The sequence below is a fragment of the Ascaphus truei genome, chromosome 8 (assembly GCF_040206685.1).
Source record: "Ascaphus truei isolate aAscTru1 chromosome 8, aAscTru1.hap1, whole genome shotgun sequence".
Lineage (NCBI taxonomy): Eukaryota > Metazoa > Chordata > Amphibia > Anura > Ascaphidae > Ascaphus > Ascaphus truei.
The window spans coordinates 73,799,410-73,809,582 of NC_134490.1; positions in this window are offsets into that span (position 1 = coordinate 73,799,410).

Below are 10,173 nucleotides of genomic sequence, written 5' to 3' on the forward strand. Positions count from 1 at the left end.
CCTATTGTTCCCCAATTTTTCCCTTCAGAGACAAGCGCAACTTCCTCTGATTCTACTGACGCATCTACTCTGGCCCTTGCTGTTTCACAGATATCCACTTCAGAGGCTAGCGCAATGCCTTCTGACTCAATCAAAATACCTAGTTTGGCTCTTGCTGCTTCTCAAGGACTCACTTCAGTGACCGGTGTACCTTTTTCGATTCCCCGTGCTCTGTTTAGGGTAGCCGCTGCTGTCACTCAGCCATGCATTTCTGGAACAAACAGACGCCTCACTGACTCTTCGGCATGTCCTGTTATAACCATGGATGATCCTAAGATTCTCACAGTAAAGCATCATCCTTCCCTCCCTATTCCCCCCCACAGTACCTCATGTTACCTCTGAATCTGGGATTCCCACTCCTCAGGCAATTCTGTTTCCCAGTGACTCCTCCACAGTATTTGAGGTACCCGTTTCTGACTGCATGACTGCTACTGCAAATTTAGGATTATCACTCATGGAACTTTCTGTACTACCTCATGTGTTCTCTCTGGATTTCACGTTGTCATCATCAAAGACTGCAATGCTCCTATTGGACTTCTTTGCCTTGACTGAGGTGCCCGTCCCTGCTTCTTGTGCTCTCACTCTGGACACGGGCATGCTTCTCTCTGCTTTTTCCTTCGTGCCTACTGCGTTCTATGTAGATGCCCAGACATCCGTCCTGATCTCTAAACCTCACCTACCTAGGGGTGCTGACCCCCTATTGATTGCAGTGCCACTGCTTTTCCGTTTGAAAAAAGTGCTCATTGACAAACGCCCTCGGCGCAGTTCTACAACTATACCCAGAGGGTTCAGAAATAATTCCATGTCACCCAGACCTCTGTGGGATCCTATCTCTGCTCGTCCGGAGGTCTCGCGTGAAGGGGGGGGGGGGTAATGTCAGGAATCCACTCCTGGCTTTGGCTGGAGCCCTTCCATCCGGAGCTTTGCAGGTTCCAGACAATCTATTCCCTGCTTCTGCAATCACCTGCCTCCTGCTGCCTCCTGTGCAGCTCTGGCCTGATTGGCCTCCTGTGCTATTTAGTGCCTGCCCCGCCCTCAGGAAGTTGCTGGACATAGACTTTGCAATCCATCTTGCAAGTGACTGTGCTTGTCATAGACTCCCTGTTTGGCCTGCTGGGCTCCTTGTGCCTTGTATCCTGCGCCCTGTCCCCTGCTGCCTCGGGCTTTGTGCATAGTAGCCTCGGCGCTGCTTCCTTGTTCCTGGCAGACTTCGCCTTTGCCGTGCGGATGCGGCTACGCTGGTTCCCCAGCGTTTCCTGTGGCGTGTCTGCACCTCTGGTTCCTGCTTCCTCCAAGTGGAGTTCACGCCTGGCCTTTTCCTGACGCACTGCAGCACCTCCGCTGAAGCGTCTCCGCTGCAGTGGCTTCTCTCAAGGTTCTAGCATCCTGTGCTGAAGTACCTTCACCCAAGATTTCCTGTTGATGACCTCGGCTTGTTTCCTCGACCACCGCTCCTGTGCCGCCTGCCTTGACCCCTGCCTGGATAACGTTAACCCTACCTTCTCCAATCCTGACCTGGCTATGTCTGATTATGGAATCCGCACTCCGGACCTGACTCCGTGGCCTAAGGTCGGTGTTATATATATATATCTATATATCTATATCTATATCCCCACCTCAGCCCCGCGGTCCGGTACCAGTTTGTGGCAAGCACATACGTTACAATCATGTGTCCAGTATTATCCATCTCCTGGTCCTCTGACCCCAATCGCCACTGAGATGTTGTTATCGCGAAACTACATGTATACGAAGGAAAAAATAATGGCCTCCAGCAGAGGTGTGCGAGACCTCCGAATTGAAGATGTCATCCAAATTTTCAGCGACCTCTCCAGGGTCACAGTCGGCAGGCGCCGAGAAATGAAGCCCCTCGCAACTATTCTTAGAGACCGAGGAGTTAAGTATAGATGGGGCTTCCCCTTCAAACTGGTGGTCCTGAGAAACGGCCGCTACTTCACAATATCTGACCCAGAAGATTCCCAAGATTTTCTAAAAACCCTTGGATTACACTCCCAACAAGATGGCGACCGGGCCCCACGAGCCCATACAAGACCGGATCCCTTAGAGACCCCCTGGACGTCGGAGCGCCTTGCAAACCAGAAGCGCCACTAGTGCCATGGCAACGCATTGTCTTATGATGTCAGTCACCATGGCAACGCGACACTTCAGGAGGTGACCTGCTCCTGAAAAGGTAAGACCCCTCTCACAAACGAACACAGAGACACACACAGACAGAGAGACACCTCTCTAGCCGGTCCGGGGGGCCCGCGATCCCTCTTTCTTCTCCTGTTGGTGCCAGGATCCAACTTCCGCCTGACCGGAGGGGGGAGTTGGAGAGGGGGTTGGGGGCGCCTATGCTCCCCCCTCCGGTCGGGTGGAAGCTGTATCCCCGTGCCAACAGGAGGAGGGAGTGTGGGGCCCAAGGTGACCGCCTTGCTCTAAGGTTGGCCCTGCAACACCTACTGCTGAGGCGGGGGCCTGAGTTCTCGTTCTATATACTGTGACATAGTCCTAGGATATTAGGCAGCTTTCTGTTCCGATTTACGTCAAAGTGCAAAAGGACCCATTCCACAGCTTCACATTTACTCAGTCTGGTGGATGGAAAGTCCAGGCCACAGTTTACAATGGGTCTAATTCCCCTCCCCTCTTCTGCTAATTAAGGAACAGGTATTTATGGCAGCTATAGTAGGTTTGCTGCTTCACTCTCTCTCCTGGAGGCTGGGGGCACGCTGCTCCCCTGTATACAGTTCGGGGACGACGCCCCCTTCATGAGTTGCAGAGTCCGGAAGAATAGCCTGGACTCTTGGGATGCTGTCCCCATCTAGCAGTTAAGAACTCAAAGTGTATTTCTGTGCCTAAAGACGGTGAACATTATTGAGTATATAGTAACCCTAAACGGGAGTGTGTTATTTAAGCTGAGAACCAGGTGAGTTGGCCAGCAACAATTAGAGAGGCTTGTGCTGCTGTATAGTTACTTTCCCTAAAAGGGATAGGCTTTATTTTTATGGTTTTGTTTTCTTAAAGTGACTGGTTGTGAGAAATATTGTGTCACTGACATAAGAGCAAACTGCTGAAGGTTAATGGCAGAGTGTCTCAGACATGTACCTGTTAAAGCTGCAGTCCATTGGTGGGACAAAATAAAGCAGGCAGAAGCCTAAATTAAGCAATGTAATGCTTCCTATTATCCTTTTGTCTTGTTTATAACCATAGAGGACCATGTCGCGAAGAGCTCAGACGGACGTCAGCGCTACATAAGTGCCATTTGTCACGATACCCAAAACTTGTCCATAGGTCAGACCAAGGGAGGCAGGCTACAGTAATATTTATAGCACAACAGTATTTATAAAGTAATCAGCAATAAATAATCAAGTACCATATAATCCTCAACAAAAGGATCATTCAATGCATGCACAGTACATAGGAATATGAAACTCCCCACTAAACGCTGTGCAAGTGTGTCAGTGTTTGTTCCCGTGGTCACCCAATCCTGAGTGTAACCCCCCCCCTGGGGTTACTATATGGGTCTAAGTGGTTAACATGGATTTAAGAAGTTAACTCTGAGAAATGCCACATCTAACAGTATGTTGCGAAGTGACCAGGTAGGGGTTTGGCCACACCCTACTTCTAAAATATGCTGGACGAGTAACCTGGTCTAGGGTGACTCGGCAGAGGCCACACTCCATCCCCTTTTCTGCCTAGAGACAGGGAGTGGGAGATTATAACTAGGAGGGGAGAAGAACCCCAGCCTCCGATTCCCGGTGGAGAGAAGCAGAGGGGTCTCACAGTGTATATAGCCCTGTAAATCGTTAGGAAAGGGTAGATGGTCCTGTTGTTATTTTCTCAGATAGGAAAGTGCCTTTGGAGTCAGGCTAGGTAGAAAGGATGAGGGATATAAGTACAGGCCTGTGTTCCATAGGGGTTACCCCAAATAGTAACTGTGGAACTCTTAGAAGAGTAGCAACTTATATCTTTGGACACCCGCTGTAAGCATCCGAGAGGAGTATAAGGTAACACCCTCCTTCTGTGAGCTTCCCAGGGACCCCCTCTGTCATCCTAGCACTAAAGCACTACCAAAAGGATGGCCAGAGAAAGTTACAGAACCCAAAGTCTCATTGACCAAAGATATATAAAGGGGGTAGCCCAAGCAGGGACCAAGAAGATATTAGGAAAGTATGCACGAGGAATAAGTTATCTTGTATGTTCAAGCAACTACTTCTACTGTTATAAGACTGTGCCTCTCCGGGGCGGCAGTAATGCACCGGGGGATGTTTTGTGAATATAAATATCTGCAAATAAATCATCTTGTTCACAATTAGTGTGGCCGGCCTGTACTTGGCAAAGGCCTCTGTACCCCTTTACTTGGCTTCCGGAGAGGATCTCCTCGCTTGTGCTGCCTGTCTCCTGGTGTTATACAGATGTCTCTCTGCTTGACTCCCGTTCTCACGATCTACCCACCCTGCTCCCTTTTGGCAGCGTCTGCTTACTCGTGCAAATCGCGGCTTGGCTGCTGGTTTCCATTGGTCGGCCAGGAGATCCTTCAGGGCGCAGAAGCTCTGTCCCTGCGCGCTCCGCCAGAGCCTCTTAAAGACTCCCCCTTAGTCCCTCCTACTCTCAAGTTCATTGTCATTGGTTGACAGGGCCACAGACAGATTTTCCAGGGCCCGGGACTAGAGTTACGACGGCCCCCCCATTTCACACCTCGCAAGCCCCATTTATTTCCCCCCCTCTTACCATGTATTTCTCCCCCCCTCACTCCTCTCACTATCTCCCCTTCCATCAATTACCCCACTCTCACTCAATCCCCCCGCCTCCTACACATACAATCTCCTCACAAAATTAATGTAAAAATAAAACCACCCCCAAATACATACCAAATCCCCCACCCCCAAATACATTCCAAATCCCCACACCCCCAAATACATACCAAATCCCCCACCTCCAAATACATACCAAATCCCCACACCCCCAAATACATACCAAATCCCCACACCCCCAAATACATACCAAATCCCCCACCCCCAAATACATACCAAATCCCCCACCCCCAAATACATACCAAATCCCCCACACCCCCAAATACATACCAAATCCCCCACACCCCCAATACATACCAAATCCCCCACACCCCCAAATACATACCAAATCCCCCACACCCCCAAATACATACCAAATCCCACACCCACAAATACATTCCAAATCCCACACCCACAAATACATTCCAAATCCCCCCACCCCAAATACATTCCAAATCCCCCCCCACCCCCAAATACATTCCAAATCCCCCCCCACCCCCAAATACATTCCAAATCCCCCCCCACCCCCAAATACATTCCAAATCCCCCCCACCCCCGAATAGATTCCAAATCCCCCCACCCCCAAAATACATTCCAAATCCCCCCACCCCCAAAATACATACTAAACCCCACACTCCCTAAATACATATCAAACCCCCCACCCACCCCAAATACATATTAAGCCCCAAATGCATACCAAACCCCCCGTCCCCCCAAATACATAGCAAACCCCCACCCACCCAATAACATATCACCCCCCCACGCCCCCAAATACATTTTAAAAAAAAAACGCCAGATAAATACAAACTTACCTACCTTGGGGGTGGTCTCAGGTCTCTGCTGCCCCGGCTTTCCCCCAACTTCTTTGCCCGGCTGCCGGTTCTCTTGTTGCCCCCGGGCCTGGCTCTCCTCAGCTGTGCGCCTCCCTCCCTGACACTGTCCCACGCCGAGCCTCTGACGCCGGCGGGCCTCTCTCTCAGCCCCGGTGCATGCTAGAACCTGAGCTCCGCTTGCTTCCGGCGCGTGCCAACATCAGACGCTCAGTGTGGGACAGTCAGTGAGGGAGGCCCGCAGCTGGAGGAGAGCCGGGCCCCCCGCAGCCAGCGATCGAACCCAACTGCTTTATCCAGCCGCCAGGCTCCCCACTGCCACCAGACCCTGGACAGTAGTCCCGGCTCTCCCCCTCTGTCGGTGGCCCGGTTGGTTGATACCATGCACATCATTAGTCACATACTGAGTGCACATTAGAGGAGTCTGGCAGGGGGCCGTGTGTGTGTGTGTCATGCATTTTACAAGGGGTTACAGTGGCTTTGCAATGTGAAGTCTGAATAGGTTTCAAGCACACATTATGAAGTGTTGCGGTGTGATGAAGCGTGCGCAGAATGTGGGATGAGTGATTTAGTGTAACTATATTTAAAAACAACAGTCTAAGTATTGCACTCTGGGTGCGATTCCTTATTCTCGGCCGGGGAAGAGAGCGCGGTGACTGTTTCATCTTGCACACAGCGGCCCATTACTCGTATTGTTGCGGTGCTTGAAATAAACTATATACTCTGCAAAAAGCATCTCCGTGTCAGACTCACCTTTTCACAAAAACCCAAAGGCAGAATCCAGGATTAATGGCACAGTAATGTCGGGTACTGCAGAGGAAAGGGACCTGCCAGTGATTGTTTCAGCGGACTTAATAGTAGGAGAGCAATGTAACACTGCAGTGGGGAACGCCAGCAGGGTGCGGGGCTGCAAAGAGAGAGGTAGTGATGCCACTAAACTATGTTCAGTTCTGGAAACCATATCACCGGAAAGACAGAAATAAATAGTGCAAAAAGGGCTAAAAAATTGTGCATCTACAGCATACAATGTATAAGGAAAGACCGATGCATTAACACAGGATGGAGGCAGGGGGTCTCCGGAGCTGAACTGTGTTTAATTTCAGCTCTGGGGACCTCCTGCTTCCAGAGATACTTACCTCAGTAGGGGGCGGGGGGGGGGGCATTATCTCTGTGGTGTTTAAATGTCCAGGTCATGCGAGCCAACAGGAAGCCACAACGGATGACATCACGGCTTCCTATTGGCCCGTGTGACGCGGGGCATGCCGCCGTTGTTGGGCACACAAGTTCCCAGGCTGCAGAGACGCCGGCACCTCTCCGGAGGTGAGTATCTCTGGAAGCAGGAGGCTAACACAGTGTTGCTTTCATCCTGTAACGCAAAAATGAAAAGCACAACACAATGCAGCATGTAGTGGCTGCTCTGATACGTACAGCTGGACGGAGAGGAGAGAGGGGGGTATCATAGAAACTTTCAGTACATAAAAGGGTTTTAACAAACTACAAGAGGGAAGCCCACGTCAAAGAGAACTGCTAGAACAAGAGAACATGCTCTGATGCTGGGGGGTGGGACACTCAGGGGGATGTGAGGAAGTACTTCTTCATGGAAAGGGTGGTAGATTCATGGAATAGCCCCCCGGCAGAGGTGGTAGGGGGCGAATAAAGTAAGCGAATTTATACATTCTTGGGATAGACACAAGGCTATTCTAAATGCCGAACGCCAGGGGTCACACCGGGTCTGAGTTTTACAGCAGACTGGGCAGACTGAGGCGCAGAGCCACAAAAGGGTGCTAAGCTTTAGCACGCTGTTCCTCTCATTCATATGAACGGGGGTAAAAGCGTGCTAAAACTTAGCACCCTTATGTGAATCTGGGCCTTGTTGGGCCAAGTGGTTCTTATCTGCCATCCAATTCTGTTTCTATTCATTGAATTGAATGTTGTGATCCATGGCTATTCATACCGTTTCTAATCTGCATTGATGATAATTCTGCAGTTATGTTGACATCAGACAATAAACGCACAGACTGGTCTGAACCACTGAGCAGCGACAATTCTAAGCAGAACAGTGGGACATCACAAATGCAGGTTAGCGCCATCTACTGAGTGTAAGCAGCGCCTGCAACAATGACACGGGAACCATATATTAGAATGCATTAAAGAAGCAAAACATGTGAAATCTTATTTTTATTTTATTTTTTTTAAATAAATCAGTTCTGTAATATTAGATAAGAGTGACTTTTTTTTCCATTCAACTCAATGCGATTTTTAATGAGTTTTAACGCATCCATTAAAGCAGCAGTCCAAGCTGCGTGTTTTTTCCCCTTTAATATTTGCATGTATACAATCCACACAATGATAAGTAATTGGCTAAGTTGCAGATCGATTCGATCGGCGAACATTCAGCTCTGGGGTTCACTAAATGGCTGTCAGTGCAGCAGAAGAGGTCCAAAGATGCAAAGTTCTGTGGGGAAGATCATGTGACCAGGCAGTCACTAGATACAATTGGTGCACTGCTAGAGAGAGGGCAGGGCTCAAAAAGGGGTGTGCCAGAGCCTGTTTCAGAAGAAGACTTTGTAAATGGTTGCTATAGAAACAAAAAAATGCTTGTTACATTATAATACATTAAAAATGTAATTTAGTTTGAGAAAATATTTGTAACATTTTTTTAAAGTACAGAACGGATTTATTTTAAAAAAAACACACATGTAGGATATTGCATGGTCTGCAGCTTTAATTTCAATAACAGGCTTTAACACACCTCCCCAGCAGTGCAAGGTATTTGCAACACTTTCCTGTTTGTGATAATTTGTTGCAAATGTTCCCAACAGTTTGAGCTGCAAACTGTAACAATAGATAATGTTACCTTAGTAATAAAAAAAAGATACATTGTAGCTGCTGAGTTACTCTGACCGAAGGATTGATTGAAACTCAAAGGCGGCCATTATGCTAGGCACACAATCAGGATTTTGACAGATTTATAACAGGAACAACAAACGATTGCCAGCTTAGGTAAGAATGTAGAATGATACATTGCCACGTGCTTTACATATTAAAATAAGAAGGCAAACAAATAGGGGGGATGTAGCACTGCTGCAGCTTTAAAGAGATCTCTTCTTGCCCTTTACAAAGATGTTTTTATTTTTTAACATCAAATGCTTCATCCCGGGGAGATACATTTTCAAATATTCCGGGAGGTTAAAATGCAGCTCCCCCAGAGCCCACTGCAGTCTAAAGGCTACCGTGTGAGTCTCATACACTGAAAACAATTCTGTTTTTAACACTGGAACAGGGACGGCCAACTCCAGTCCTCAGGGGCCAACACCAACAGGTCAGGTTTTCAGGTTATCGCTGCTTCAGCACAGGTGGCTCAGTGAATGACTGCTTTAAAACTGATATCGCTATTACAAACGTTTATGATCTGAACAATAATCATTTGTTTCCAAAGATTTCCCCCGTAATAATGAAGGATAGGAAAGGACATTTCCTGGCGGCAGGTGACTTTAGTCCCTCTCTTGATCAAGGGTTAGATAGGTCCAAACACCCAAGTGGAATAACATCTTCTGCAGCCAAAGAAACTACAACACTACAGCAGGTAATCAGATCCAATGCGCCGGGGCATTCCTGGAGGCCAATTAACCAGCTTCTGGCTGCTGCACAATGATTGTTGCGCTAAGATCGATCGTAGTCTTGTTAGCGCAGACCTCAAACTCCATCTCGAGAGCGGAGGTTGATACTATAACATGGTCTGACCATGCACATAAAAAGGGGTCGTTAAATGTAACTTACATGTAAAGGTGGTTTAACCCTTTGGTTGACGGAAGGGCGGCGGCACATCAGGTTCACTTGACCGCTCTTTGGACAGTCTACTAGACCGCGTTCTGCGCTCCTGTTGTGAAAACGCGCTGAAAGCCCATGATGTGCCACAACTCCATGGAGCCCCTGTAGTGCCAGACCCCATGCCGTCTTGGCTATGTCATGGGGCACGCAAAGGTTTAAACAGAATCAGTGATCCCCTCCTGGGTATTCCCGGAGTCAGGCAGGAAGTGATGCAAGCCATAGATCCCTTTGGTATAAAGCTATGCAGAGGCACTCCCAATGTCAAGGGCAGTACAACAAACATAACGAGAATAAACATTTGTGCAAGCTAGCCAATCACTGCCCACCACTGCCCACCATCTCTGCCCATCACTGCCCATTACTTCCCACCATCACAGCCCATCACTGCCCATCACTGACCATCACTACCATCACTGCCCATCACTATCATCACTGCCCATCACTGCCCATCACTATAATCACTGCCCATCACTATCATCACAGCCCATCACTATCATCACTGCCCATCACTGCCCATCACTATCATCACTGCCCATCACTATCATCACTGCCCATCACAGCCCATCACTATCATCACTGCCCATCACTATCATCACTATCATCACTGCCCATCACTGCCCATCACTATCATCACAGCCCATCACTGCCCATCACTATCATCACAGCCCATCACTGCCCATCAC